Below are 15,034 nucleotides of genomic sequence, written 5' to 3'. Positions count from 1 at the left end.
CAGGAGACGTCTGGTCACAGTAAACACTGCAGAGATTACAGAAGGAGAACCGCAGACCGTTCTCTGTTGGCAGATGAAAAACCTACACCATATTCTTCGCATATTTTACTCCCTTCCAACCGAGAGCCGGGATATCCTCAAATTAAACAAAAAGCTAAGATTCAGTAGTTTTGTTTTCACTAAAAATTATATTGACCATAAATATAAGCATAGGAGTTCATCATGTATTGTCAAGTGGGGCAAAAAACCAAAACAAAACAGGATACCAAACAATTTATAGCATATACTCCTCCTTCAGTATTAACATAAAAATGTGTATGTATTAAATAAGGTAATAACATAGAAGCTGTATCTACCTCTTAACAATCCATGGCTAATTTTCAAAAGTCTCTCTTATATTCTGCCAACATTACAGACTCAAGTTTCCTGAAATCCACCTCAAATAATTAAACAAAATGCTTGAAACAGGAAAGATTTTGAAAACATATTTGTAATTAAGAAAAAAAAGTGGAAGACAAAAGGAGGTAAAAGAGAAGTGTGAAGGTTGTGGTTCTGAATTTTTCTTAAAACTCCACTCCTGCCCCCTCAAAAAGAAATCAGTCACCAACACCCTGAAGTTCAAGGTGTGTCGGGAACGTTCTCTTGTGACTTAGACCTTTCCGAAAGGACTTCCCTCCTTCCCCCTTACTGTTCATTTCCACATAACTATTTCCTCAGAGCTAGATTTATGTGGAGCATGCTTACACACTACAACCTCCTTCTTCTATTTTTTAACTTAAAGGTGAATAATGGACATCCTCTGGTGCATATAAATATTCATCTGTGACGGCAGGTTTAATAAGCAGAGACCTATCTGCTGTGGTCCCTCTGGTAACACAGTGTCTGTCTAGTGCTCATTATTGTGAGCAAAAGTCCAGCAGACACCCTGCCTCTACAAAACGGAAAAATGACTTTTATACCATTGTCATAAAGGGAATATTTTGGTATAATGGAAGGAAAATATTTCACCAGAGGCTATTAAATTTTCAGGAGATGCTAAATTATCTGAAAGGCCGTTTAAGGCGCTTTCTTTCGGAGGCTAGGTTATATATCCAGACTAAACACCACTGCAAGTATCTGGGTCCTAAAGCCCAGAGGATTCATCTTTCGTCCTTTTCATTCATTCTGTGAACAGATTGGTGACTTCCAACATAATCCTCTTTCGAATATCCTTCCAACTTCAAATAACAACCACACCACACAGGATTTCCTTTATTTTAAGGTTAATACGTGAATACAACACTACATAATTTAAATAAAATTGGTATTATTAAAAAATTCCATTACCAATAGTATTTCACTACTGCAGTATTTCGCTGTAACAAATTAACTGTTTTTGGAGAAAAATTTCAAAGTCCTTCCTTTCAAAGAATTTATATTAGCAGAGACGTGACAGCATTGCAACATTACATTGGTGGTGTGTGTACACTGTATGTGTGCGCATAATATTTTTTCAGTACAAATATCTTATTAAACTTCAGCCCTGGCTGGTGTGGCTCAGTGGATTGAGTGCCAGCCTGCAAAACAAAAGATCATTGATTCGATTCCCAGTCAGGGCACATGCCTGGGTCGAAGGCCAGGTCCCCGGTTGGTGGCGTGTGAGAGGCACCTGTTTCTTGCTCACACAATGATGTTTCTCTCCCTTTGTCTCCTTCCCTTCCCCTCTGTCTAAAAGACTAAATAAACAAAATCTTAAACTTCAAATAGGATTCATAATTAAAGACCTTTACCTTATGATCATAAATATTATAAAATACACAATTTAATTATCTTTATAGTAAATACGATATAACAATAAAATCTGATCAAATCCTATCTTATTATTTAATGCTTTTAGACAACTTCTAAAGCAGAGTTATTTTCTGCCTTGCTTTATGTTAGCCATGTTTCAACTAGCTCCTTTGTACTGTAGGAAATGCACAGGAACTGTAAGACACAAGGCACAGAAGTCTAGAAAACACTCTAGTAATTAAATGGGTGGTGAGCCATTCCCACCGTCAACGATACCATTTCTGGAATATGCCAGAAAGGAGGTGTGTGTGTGTGTAGTATAGTATAGTATCCACAGCAAAGCAGACTGACTTTGTTATCCTTACAGCCCATTTTATCTTTTGAAAAGATCAGAGAGTAAAATTGAACTTTATAGCCTCCAGCAACTTTTTCTAAAAGATAGCAAAACCATGCATACATGTCTAAATTAGCATATCTTAAAATACCTCGGAAAAGTATAAAGTAATAAAACTGACAGGTGCATTAGATCTTCCAAGGCCAAGCTACACGAGGAGCTTACTGAACAAGTGACTCTATGTCTTGTTTTCCTTTCCAAGCAAGAAAAGAGTCAAATGGGTTTCACTATTACTCTAAAAACTCAGAACCAAAGAGCCTATATAAAGTCTAAACACCCAAAGGTCAAAAAACCGGACTCACTTTTCTGTCATACCACATTATAATCCCGTATCTTTAAAGTTTAATCCCCCCACTGCACATTTAATAAAAGGTTTCACCACAACTGTGAGGACTCACTTTTTGAAGCCCAAAAGAAATGACACAATGAGGAGAGGCATCCAAGTCTCCTTAGAAGATTTTTGCAAAGGTCTCCCGAGCTCCTTCCCGTGTTTCAAATCCGTAAGAGCACATAAAACTACAAAGCCAGGAAAGAAAGGAAGTGGAAAGGCCACAGAACCACCGTTAATTTCCTGAAAGAAGTATAACAGGATTTTTTAAAAGCAAGTTAGAAGGTTACATACTTTTCCCAGGTCTTTGGTACAAAGCTCAGAAGGCAAGTTCCCTTTTCCCACAAAGTCTTGTCAATGGTAATCACTCGACGAGGTCAGGCAGCCCAAACATATCTGAAAATGGAATAGAGACAAAAAAAGTCAAAACTCAACGTCAGATTAGAAATTAAAAATCACAACACCCCATAGCCAGTCAGATTCTCACTGCATAATTAAAACCCAGATTTCGCTGGAATATCTAAATGATGAGCTTTGTTAGCTACCTTTCTTTGGGACAACACTAACAAGGCTTGCTAAATCTAGACGGTATTTTGATCTGTTGTCTTATTAAAGTTACTAAAGCAGGAATCAGCAAGACTTCTTGGCAACCATTCATGGTAAAAATGTCCTGCTCAGGGACTCATAAAAATCAACCGAGGGAGGATCTGGACTTCTAATTACATGACTTGGGAGGGAAGGTCTTCCAAAATCACGCTCGCCCACCCTCCCCTCCCCAGACAAGCTCATCTCACAAACACAGAGGCAGTTGTGATAGAAGCGAGCAATAACCTCAAGAAAACCAACAACTCTTAAATGCCCTTCAGATGTTTTCACTTAAGCACCCTTCACTGCAGCAGGTGGGAATAAGAAGAGTCCCATTCACTTTTTTCTAATGAAACAGAAAATCCAAAAATTCTGCATGACAGCAACCTCACTTAAAACAAAAGTTTACTTCCCCAACAACAACCCTGTGAATGATCAGGTAGTAACGCATTCACAGATTACAAAAATTGGGTAGGTAAAACAGATGCCATGGGTAAACTATAACCTCAAGTCTGTGCTCTCCCATTCTGGGTCTTATGTTATGTGGAATTCTAAGAAGCATAATAAGTTCATCGGTGAACCACGAGAGGTTGAAAATAGGTCAATCAGACAAAGGCAGAAAACTGCCACGGTAGGCGGTCATAACTGGAAAGCAGACAGAATCCCAGAAACATCAATAGGCATCTTTTGTTATTATGCCAGTGTTTCCTGCCAACATGCAGATGTGTTGACTCCCAGGCCAGGTTCTCCTGTTTTACATGCACTGACTCTGTAGCATAGAGATGAGCAGAATATCGCCCACACATCACCGTTTTACCACAGTGTACTCAATTCTGCTGTGAACCTTGTGCTTGTTCCAAGATTCATATGGTAGGAAACAATGTGGGCATGACTTGAATTTCACACATTTATGCATGATGTCATTGCAAGCAACACTAGGTAACAGCAGAAGACTCTACCCAGGCAGGACGCAGCTGCATAAGGACACAGGCGATGCAAACACCCATGCTGCAAACAGGCACCAGCGACCTGTTTCCACCAGTGTGCTGTGAGCCACACCATCCTCGTTGGGAGCCCCACCTTCCCTTCCGACTTCAGTTAAACCCTCCTTCCACCACTTGAGAATAACTCACAAACTGCAACCCTTCCAAGCCCTTAGTCCCCAAGAAAAGGTCAGGCTTTTTCGAGGTAAAGTGCCACAGTTATTTATTCCTTAACAACCTAACACGTGTAAAATTGTGCTACAATTTTTATTCAGATCTTATTTTTTAACATTATCACTAGTGAACACCGATAAAGGTCTTCAAGTGCTGTGTCCCTGACTGTATTTACCCCGTAAGTGTTGTGGGTTTTACTGATGATTTTGCACAGCCTGGTGGTTTTTAGAAACGCGTATGTCATATTGTAGCAGAACTGACTGTACGATAACTAGTCTTTGTAAGGATGCCTGTGATTTAAACCAGAAGTGGTTAAATTCTGATTCTTTAAATCTTTTCATGACGTTAAAGGGAACAGGAGCATATGAATACAATTCTAGAAAGATTCTCATTCACAATGTTCACAATGACCAAGCATGGACCCTTAAGTTTCAGTTACGTGAAACGTTTATTCATGAGAAGGCCCCTACTGGCGTTGGACAGATAAGGTGTTATTACCACACCAACCTGTAAAGACTGAGATGTTGGTGTTAGGAAGCTAGATTCTTGCTTATAAGAAGGTTTAACCATGACTGCTAGAAAGGACAAGCTGAATTAAATTACTTTTAATTCCTTTAAACTAATAAATTTTTTAAAGACTCTGAATTTACCCTTTAAAAATGTAAGATATACATACACATAAAGATATGTACTAAGAAGTTTTCCATTATAAGTAATGTCGTTTCAAGCAACTTGAAAAACTGAAGTGCTCAACAGTAATTAAAATCAGACTTTTAAAATCTGTAAGATACTAAATGGGAAAACGTGTTTAAGCAGTGTTCATTAGGAATGCAGACTCTAATGCAATGTGTTCAATATGGTACCAATGTCATTTAAAGTATCTGTATCTTTCAAAAAAGACCAGAAGAAAAAAAAGTCAACATTTGAATAGCTGCTAATTTGAGGTAATAGAAGTAGAATAGAACAGTTTTTACTTTCTTTGCGTTTCCCCTGTAGTACCCCAAATTTCCACAGTAACCAACATCTACCTTTATAATTAAAAATAACAATATGCTATATGAAAGTAAGACTAAAGGATTTGGTGGAGAAACCTCTTTTTATCCCCACCTTAATTTCACATTAGAATCTACACAACAGAATGAAGACCAGCCCGGGAACAAGGACACCAGAAGCTTTCTCCGTGAGTATAAACAGATCCAGTCTTATGACTGAACCCTTAAAACTATATAGTTTCTGCCCTGGCTGGTGTGGCTCAGTGGATTGAGCACTGGCCTGCAAACAGGAAGGTCACTGGTTTGATTCCTGGTCAGGGGTGCATGCCTGGGATGGAGGCCAGGTCCCCAGTGGGGGGGCATATGAGGGGCAGCCAGTAGGTGTTTCTCTCACATGTTAATGTTTCTCTCTCTCTCTCTTTTCCTCTCTCAAAAAAAATAAATAAATAAAATCTTTAAAAAAAGTATACAGTTTCTGTCTTGCGGTTCAAGGGCAACCCAGAAAAATATATAAATCCATTGCAGAGTCCAATATATAATCTGCTTTTACTGGCTAAAATAGTCATGGACTTTGTAAAATACAGATGAAAGATGTTTTTAAATTATATAATTCTGTACAAGCTGTCTTAATGTCTGACAGAAATTTTGTTCTGGATGAAGAAATTATGTTCTGGCTACAGCTCCTTTCAAACAAGACCAAGATTAAGGACACACAATAAGGAGGAGGATTTGGGCATCGGGATGATCGCTCACTAGGGCAGTTTTAAACGGAAAGTAAGAAAAGAGAAACTGATTTGTATGATCTCCGACAGACCTCAGTTATATTAAAATGTTCCTGACAATGACAAAATGTAACTTCGCAAATAATCCATTTGCCAAAAACAGTGACTCCTTAGTCATGAGTGTGCTCGGTTTAACCCCACATGCTGACATCACATAAGAACTGAATGGTGAGGGTCCTCAGGAGTCAAGGGACGATTTGGGACAATCTGGCCCCCAGATTGTTCACTCACCTATGCTTGCTAAGCAGCACATTTAAATCATGTGTGCCTTTCCATGTTCAAGTTCACCTTCCTCAGGTACCCTACAGCCAGTACCTATTCCGCACAGAGCAGTTGCTTTCCTGCAGCTCTCCATTCTCAAAAATGTACTGCAGATTAAAAGCCTGTGTATCTGTGGTTTTGTTTCATAATATTACAAAGCACCTGAAACATTCAGTGTATACATCTGAATAATAACCATATTCCTGCTGCACGAAGCATAGATGCAGTAGTCTCTGCTTTTTTGTTTTGTTCCTTTTACTTCCAAAAATACTGACTTCCATAAAAAAACAAACAAAAACAAAACCCTTCTGTTTCAAATCTGCTTGTGTATTTTTAAGCATTTTCATAGGTTCCCTATAAAATGGAAACAAAAGCTACTGGCATCATGTTTTGTTCAGTTTGAAAGAAGAGAATAGGCAAATGGACATTTTAATTATGCTGTTATATATAAAAATAGAACACAGAGGAGATACTGAGTTCCAGAAAAGTCAGTCAGTTCAAGTTCAAGATCCCCCTCAGAGACACTGCTATCAAGACACTCTCATTTTATCGGATGCATGCTGATTGCTTTGGAAAATGACTTTGAAATTCTTGGTTTCTGTACCTCACAAGTTGCTGCCTAAAATGCTGCACATTTTTACTTTTAATAATTTGCAACCAAATATTATAATCAGCAAGTAAACTCAGATACTACATTTAACTGAGTACTCAAGAATTATGAATTTTCATTTTTAAAAGAAGACATGATAAAATATACATCAATCTCTACACATCTCACACTGACTGAAAATGTAGAGCACGTAGGCACTCTCAGGATGAAACCTGTATTTCTTAAATTGCTCTAAGAATCGGCATATGTATAGCTCAGGGGAACAGTCTTGGAGCATCACCAGATACTCAAAAAGGGAAACCAATGTTTTCAGAGTCTACCTGGAATAAAAGCAGAAACCATTTTCTCAGGCTCTCTCGTCTCCCCCAGGCAGAGTTCCAGCACAATCTAAATTGGTCTTTGGCACATCATCTTTTACATCACCGTGCCACCTCTGGTCCAAAGCCCGAAGACCTTGACTTCCGATGACCTCTTCCTCTCGCTGGTCCTTTCCTTCCCGCTTCTGAACTCCCAAGGCCTTTATAGGAATATTTTAGCAGAAGTTTGGGGGGAGGGGATCTTAAACAAATGATTAATGGCTCTTAACTTTCTGTGAATTATAGGGAAATTTAAGGAAAGGAAAAAGTTTAAGGAAAATTACCCAGATCTTGGTTTCTAAACCCTTTAGCTCTTTGGAGAAATAGTTGGGTACTGGACAAGGAAAGTCCAAGATAAGCCTAGAGCATCTTACTAGGCCAGAAAGCAGGAATTGCTCAAATATCAATGCATACATGACAAAAGGCAACAAAAGGACATAGGGGTTGCCTTGAAAGGGCTCTACTGTTCATCAGTTTGAACAACAACAACAAAATGATATGGATGAATTATAACACAATGAATACAAAAGAACCATAGACCCATAGATGTTCATGAAAGAGGGTAGTGGAAAGCTCATCTTTACACAGAATGAGAGCTACTAAACACCAAAGAAACAGCAGAAATAGAAAATCCTACTTTGGAACCACCGGTGCAATAACTGATTCACTTAAGGATCATTAACGGATGCTAAAACCACTAGGGAGTCGGGTGTTCTAGGACAGGATACTCACACAGTCTCAGAGCGTCACCCCCCAGATTACTCACCACTTCCCTAAGAGAGAAGGTGCTGCACTTTGAGCTCTGGTAGAGCACCTGACCCTGGTGATGGTTGACATAATCAGTTACAGGGCAACTGAACGCCAGGTGTCTTCACGACAACTATGTGGTATATTCATCAAAACGCTTAATCTGTATCAAAATACTTAACTTGTATCCAATCATAAAGTAACAAACAAATCTAGGCTGTGTACAAGACAACTGCTCTGGAATCTTCCAAGGTATCGGTGCCATGAACGACAAAAACAGGGTGACCATTCAATGCAGCAAATGACTATTGATAAATCTTAGATGAAGAGAAGGGTTATAAAGACATTATTGGAATAATTGGGGAAGTTTGAATAAGTGTTCGAATATTATTTATATGCAAGATTAATACTTCTGGTGATAATGGTATTATGAATTATATGGGAGAATATTCTTGTGCTAGAGGTCATACCTCTACACCAACTCAAACAGTTTATTAAGAAAAATTTTAAGTGTTTATGTGTTTGTGTGTGGAGGACAAAGAGGGAGGGGGAGAGGAAGGGAGGAGGAAAAAGAGAAGGAGAGCGGGAGAGAGAGAGAGAGGAAAACAGAGACGCAGAGATAAAGCAAATTTGGCAAAATGTTAGCATCTTCTACCGCAGGCTACCCATGACATACAAAAACTAGTAACCATGGTTACTTGTAGGCTGTATCTCTTCCCTATAAAGAGAGATCATAAAACAGCTACGGTTGACAGGAGACTGACACAAATAGGAACACAGTCCACTGGTATTCAAGCATTTAGTTCATTTTTCAAAAAACTTTTTCCAATTCATTTCTGTTCTATAGCAATTAATGGTTGTTAGCTGGGGGAAGGAAGATGGAAAAAGGAAAAAGAAACCCAAGGGCGAGGATGACAATGGGTGAAAATTAGCAACAGAAAAGTTTGGTTCTCCTCCACCCATTTTGAAGAACAGTTAGGTCTCAAGGTTTCAAAAAATCTGCCTGTGTCCCATCCTGATGAGAAACGCTGTGCAGGCATGGACATTTCCAATGAGGCAGACGGAGGCCGTTTGCAAGATCTGTGCCAACCAAATACCCTGACCAGAGATGGCTGGGCACTTCATCCTGTGCCCACCCCCGGGGCAACCCCAGCACAGGACGTGTCTGAACAACACCCCGCTGAAGCAAACAGGCACCCAGACCAACAGCATTCAGTAGCTGCCCCCAGCTCAGCTTGCGGGACACGGAATGCCCCTCACCAAGCTTGATCTCTTACTTCTGGTACCTCTTTTCTTCATCCATCCAGGCTTGAAACTGCAGCTTCACCTTTTACTTCAGGTCCCGGTGGCCCACTCTTCACACCCTCTCTTCCCTGTCCACGACCTCAAGACTGTGTTGGCCCCCAGGTCTCTCATATTTGGGGCAGAAATGAATTCTTTTTCTTTGTTCTTCCGCAATATTCTGTCTACGGCACTCACATAGCACTTTTCAAAAATATCTTTGCCACACAACATCGATTCTGCACCCGCTATAAGCAAGTGCTTTGCTATGCTGATCTCATTTTAAGTCAGTGTAATTCTGTGAAGTAGTTTATGTTACTTTACCCCTAGTTTACCAAAGAAATGGCTACTCAGGTAAAATAAATTTGTCCAAGTGAAATCACCAAGTTGTGAAGTTAACATTCAGACCCTGGTCTTCAGGTTCTACCCTAATATCAAAGTGCTTCATATAGTTTTAAACACCGCCTCCTGTCCTTAAATCCAGCAGACCATCCCTGAAGGAAGGCATCCAGTTTATCCAAATTCGTGCCCTCCCAGCATGCTCATAACTCTGTTCACCGATTCATATTTCAGGACTCAGCCCAGAGACCATCTGTTCCTTCTGACCTCTAGACCCTAACCTTAACAAACAGCCACACCACCCTCCTGGCCTCTGTATGTTTCTATGCAGTACACATGAGCCTTAACAGCAGAGCACATGACAGCACATGACAGAGCACATGACAGAGCACATGAAACACCCATATGTTTCATGTGGGCCTGAAACATAGTAGGCACTTAATGCATGTTCACTGAATGAAATGCTGATGCATGAGACAGCTGGGGCTCTCAACTGGGTTGCTCTGCTTTGCTAAGGAAATGTTTAATCTCATTTTTATCTTTACCATATATGGAGGGAAACTGTTTTAGTCCAGAGCAGCAGGGGGCAAATGGAAAAGAACAGAGAGTATAGGTCTTTGCCCTTTGGGTCTAATCTACTTCACGTGGTGCCCTCGGTACCACCAGGACACAGACTGCGTTCCAGAGCTTCTGACATCAATGCACATGGCAGGTCATTCAGTACAAATTATGATTCAGGATGTCTGAGATGGAGACCAAGATTTCGCATTTCGAACAAGCTTCCAAAGGATGCCAATGCAGGTGATCTACAGAACATGTCTGAGCAGCAAAATGTTCTAGCCATTTTGAATAGCAAATGTTCAGCTATGGTAAAATTATGCCCATTTAAAAAGATACAGCATGCAGACTAGAATGACAAGACACAAATTCACAGAGTGTTCATGCTGGTTATCTCTGGGTTTCTGCTTTCTGCTTTTCTATAATTCCCAAGTACTCTATAATGACTCTCGCTGATGGAAATTAAAATTTTAAATGTTGCATATACACGTGCATAAAAACCTGTACGTTTGGACGTTTTCACTGTGCGTGGCTAAATCTTTATTTAAGCAACAAATATATTTAAAAGGACTCGGGAGATAACAGGTTGGTGAATTTAGCAATTCCCTACGTACTCATTCTAACATGCAGATTAACATAAAACAGCAATTACACTTAACAAGCAGTCACTACCACAAGCATTGTTTCTCTCAGGTTCCTTTCCCTTAAAAGAAAAAGAAAGAATCCACTCAGCTGGAATACAATAGAAGGCAAACAAATTAAGGACAGGAGAACAAAATGAGCAGGAACTACACAGAAGCTCTTCCAAGTGGGTCAACAGAACCTCCTGAAAGGTGAATGGGAGGCGAAAGTGCGTCTTCCCAGCAGAGGTGAGGTGGGCTGGGTCCCACGACGAGGCCAGATGGACTCAATGAAAGCAGCACTCACCGTGCACCTGCAAGTGAGGTGGAAAGAAAGCCTCAGGGAGCCCCAATTCCAAAGCATAATATGGAGAGATCATGAGGAAAAGGCAACTTAGGGTGCACACTTGCAAGACAATATTCCCCAAATACCCAACTCCCCTTCAAGGGAGTTCCAAAAGATGCCAGGGTGGTTCTGTCAGTTGTAGAAGTTGCAGACCTGGCAGGTGGGCATCTCACACCCACTCCAATACCTGCATCATTTCCAGACACTTGCCCAGCCATTCCTCTCGTGACTCTGGGAGGGCCCAAAACAAAGAAGTGGCCCAGCCGCCCCCTGGCATAACCAGGCTGTTCTGGTCAGAGTGGAACTACCCAGGATCTGCATCCTCTGCTTTCCAACTCAACTCTCTTCCAACTTTCAGATAAGAGTTTCCCATTACAGACTGCAGGTGTTCATAGCACAATGCCACCCACAGTCCTAACTGATTTTTGGCCTTAAAGAAATATTGTGAAACTCACTGGGAAATTACCCACAAGGATTAGAACTTACTGTCTGGAAGACTTATATATATATATAGTGGAACTGAAAATCATTTCTTTATGTCTACACAGTAGTATTCAGGAGGGGTTTCATATCTTTGAAACGTAGACACACTGGACATCCAGCTTACTGAGTGAAACAATGAGTCATCGCATCTCTGTCGACTTCAGTGAGTCTAGTGCCAGACGACTCCAGACAAGTAAGCATATGCTGAGTTAGTGAAGTGCGACCGCTTGAGATTTCGAAACTAGCATCCCAGTCATCATCTTCACTGGGGGAAATCTGAATCTACCTGGACTTCCTTACATGTATTTTATTGAAAATCAGTACTGCTTTTATTTTTAAAGTATATTTTACCAATTATGCTATTACAGTTGTCCAATTTCTTTTCTCCCGTTTATTCCCCTCCATCCTGTACCCTCCCTCCCACCATCATTCCCCGCTCTTAGTTCATGCCCATGGGTTGTACATATAAGTTCTCTGGCTTCTACATTTCCTATACTATTCTTAACCTCCCCCTGTCTATTTTGTACCTACCATTTAAGCTTCTTATTCCCTGTAACTTTCCCCCATTTCCCCCTTCCCCTCGCCCCGCTGATAAGCCTCCATGTGATCTCCATTTCTGTGATTCTGTTCCTGTTCTAGTTATTTGCTTAGGTTTTTCTGTTGTTTTTTTTTTAGATTCAGTTGTTGATAGTTGTGAGTTTGCTGTCATTTTACTGTTCATAGTTTTTGATCATCTTCCTTTTCTTAGATAAGTCCCTTTAACATTTCATATAATATGGGCTTGATGATGATGAGCTCCTTGAACTTGACCTTATCTGGGAAGCACTTTATCTGCCCTTCCATTCTAAATGAAAGCTTTGCTGGATAGAGTAATCTTGGATGTAGGTCCTTGCCTTTCATGACTTGGAATACTTCTTTCCAGCCCCTTACTGCCTATAAGGTTTCTTTTGAGAAATCAGCTGACAGTCTTATGGGCACTCCTTTGTAGGTAGCTGTCTCCTTTTGTCTGCTGCTTTTAAGATTCTCTCCTTTATTTTAATCTTGGGTAATGTAATTATGATGTGCCTTAGTGTGTGCTTCCTTGGTTCCAACTTCTTTGGAACTCTCTGAACTTCCTGGACTTCCTGGAAGTCTATTTTCTTTGCCAGATTGGGGTAGTTCTCCTTCATTATTTGTTCAAATAAGTTTTCAGTTTCTTTCTCTTCTCTTTTTGGCACCCCTATGATTCAGATGTTGGAATATTTAAAGTTGTCCCAGAGGCTCCTAAGCCTCTCTTCATTTTTTTTAATTCTTCTTTTTTCATTCTGTTCTGGTTGAATGTTCACTTCTTCCTTCTGACCCAAGCCATTGATTTAAGTCCCAGTTTCCTCCCCATCATTGTTGGTTCCCTATACATTTTCCTTTATTTCACTTTTCATAGCCTTCACCCTTTCCCCTATTTTACAACCATGCTCAATCATTTCTGTAAGCATCCTGATTACCAGTGTTCTGAACTCTGCATCTGATAGTTTCACTATCTCTTCAATGCTTAGTTCTTTTTTTTGAGCTTTGATCTGTCCTTCATTTGGGCCATGTATCTTTGTCTGGGCACACCTACTATGTTATAAAGGGCCTCAGGTACTTGCCAGGGCAGGGGAACCCACTTGACTGCGTTGTGGCGCTGTATGTGGGCGAGGGTCTGAGAGGGAACGATGCCATTTGCTGGGCTCTTGTGGCTTTTCCCTCACTACCTACAAGCAAATTGGGCCCTTCTGGTGCTGATTCCTGGGTGGGTGGGTTTGTGTACATTTTAGGACCCTGTGGGCCTCTCCAGTGAACTCTCCTGTGAGGCTGGGAGTTTCTCCCACCACCACAACACCCACGGATTTTTAATGCCAGAGGTTTTGAGGCTTTATTTCCCTGCACCGGAACCCTGGGTTGCATGATCTATCACCCCCCTCCCCAGTTATTCTTCCCAGTTTATCCCCATGCAAATGTGGGACCACTAGGTCCCCCAGCTGCTACCTTGCCATGTGTCCTCTACATCACAGCTGCCCATTCTGCCCCTCCTACGGGTCTGGATGAATGTTTCTTCCTTAACTCCTTGGTTGTCGGGCTTCCATACAGTTCAATTTCTGGCAGTTCTGGTTGTTTTCTGTTTTTAAATTAGTTGTTGTCCTTCTTTTGGTTGTGCAAGAAGGCAAAGTGTGTCAACCTATACCTCCATCTTAGCCAGAAATATTGATTTTATTTTGAAGTCCATTGATGATAGATGGCGCAAAAGAGGAGGAAAGCACCATAACCTTCTCAGCACCCCAAAGCTTAATTGTCTTACTGTCTTTCTTGGAATGTTAAATTTAAAGAGATTTAAGAGGCACAACAATAAAAAAAAAAAGTAACACATGGTCTTTTGCTTGGATTCTGATTTTTCAAATTTTTTAAAGCTAATGAATTGGGGGGGTAAATTTGGGAATTTTGACTACAGACTGTTACTAAATGATATTTCGGGGCAACTGCTAACCTTGTTAGGGGTCATAACAGTAAAGCAGCTTCCTCATTTCCTGGAGACAAAGGATAAAATTTCAGGGGTAAACGGTGATGATATCCACAATTTATTTCAGCAAAACATAATACGTACACATTTATACAGATGAAATAAACAGAAAAGAATGTTAATGACGGTTAAAAGCAGATGGGGAGTCCACGGGTGTTCACTGTCCTATTCTACTTTCTCCTATATTTGAAAATGTTTATAATGAAAAGTTCAAATTTGTATCAATAAGAAAACACATATGACCTTGCGGTTTTATCTACCTTGTCCCACTGTGTTGTCACATTAGACCACACCCATCTACAGCAGACGATTTTCTTTCTTCCAGAGGCACTGCGTCACACCTCCCCACCTTTGAACCTTTGTGTGCTTTATTCTCTCAACCTGGCATTTTCTCTCTCCGGTCAGTCATTTTGGTGAGAGTTGACTAATTATTCTTTTAGGTCCACTTCAAATGCTGTCCTTTCGAGGATAACTTTCCTAAACCCCAACTTAGGCCCCTCCCTTTTCTGACTCCCCACAACACCCGGGTCCCCTCCACACACCGACTGCAGTCCATCTTGCAAGGAGAAAACGGAAGCTGACATTTACCGAGAGCTTCCCACGCGTGAGGCCCTGGTATATACACTCTCAAGTGTGTTTTTTCACTTACTCATGTTATTCCTCCCCACTCAGGTGGGAACTGTTATCGCCCACTTTTCACAGATGAGAAAACAGGCTCTGAAAGACTGGCTAACTTACCTAAGCCACAAGGTAAGCAAATGGCAGTTCCCAGCTTCGTCCACAGGGAGCTCCACCTGCTCCCAAACTCCGAAGCACCAGGTGCATGTCACTTGCTCGGAGCCTGGTCCTTCCCTAGTACACTGAGCACCTTCAGGCCAGCAGAGCCCCTTGC

The 15,034-nt window shown here is 40.8% G+C and overlaps 1 protein-coding gene across 14 annotated transcripts in view; it reads right to left on the bottom strand.

Moving 5' to 3' along the window:
- APBB2 (amyloid beta precursor protein binding family B member 2) overlaps nt 1-15,034 on the bottom strand; it is a 321,139-nt gene that overhangs the window by 227,436 nt on the left and 78,669 nt on the right. For 12 of the 14 annotated variants that reach the window (XM_037064275.1, XM_037064261.1, XM_037064269.1 and 9 more), the window contains exon 3: nt 2,787-2,888. The gene's annotated coding sequence lies outside the window, so the exon portion shown is untranslated. Of the gene's footprint in view, nt 1-2,562; nt 2,681-2,786; nt 2,889-15,034 lie in introns of all 14 variants that reach the window. The other 2 variants (XM_037064262.1, XM_037064265.1) reach the window with 1 other exon arrangement.

The sequence above is a fragment of the Sturnira hondurensis genome, unplaced genomic scaffold (assembly GCF_014824575.4).
Source record: "Sturnira hondurensis isolate 20B ecotype Veracruz unplaced genomic scaffold, ASM1482457v3 Scaffold0015056, whole genome shotgun sequence".
NCBI lineage: Eukaryota > Metazoa > Chordata > Mammalia > Chiroptera > Phyllostomidae > Sturnira > Sturnira hondurensis.
Note: the sequence above shows the minus strand (reverse complement) of the source record. Positions and strands in the feature narration are given on the sequence as shown.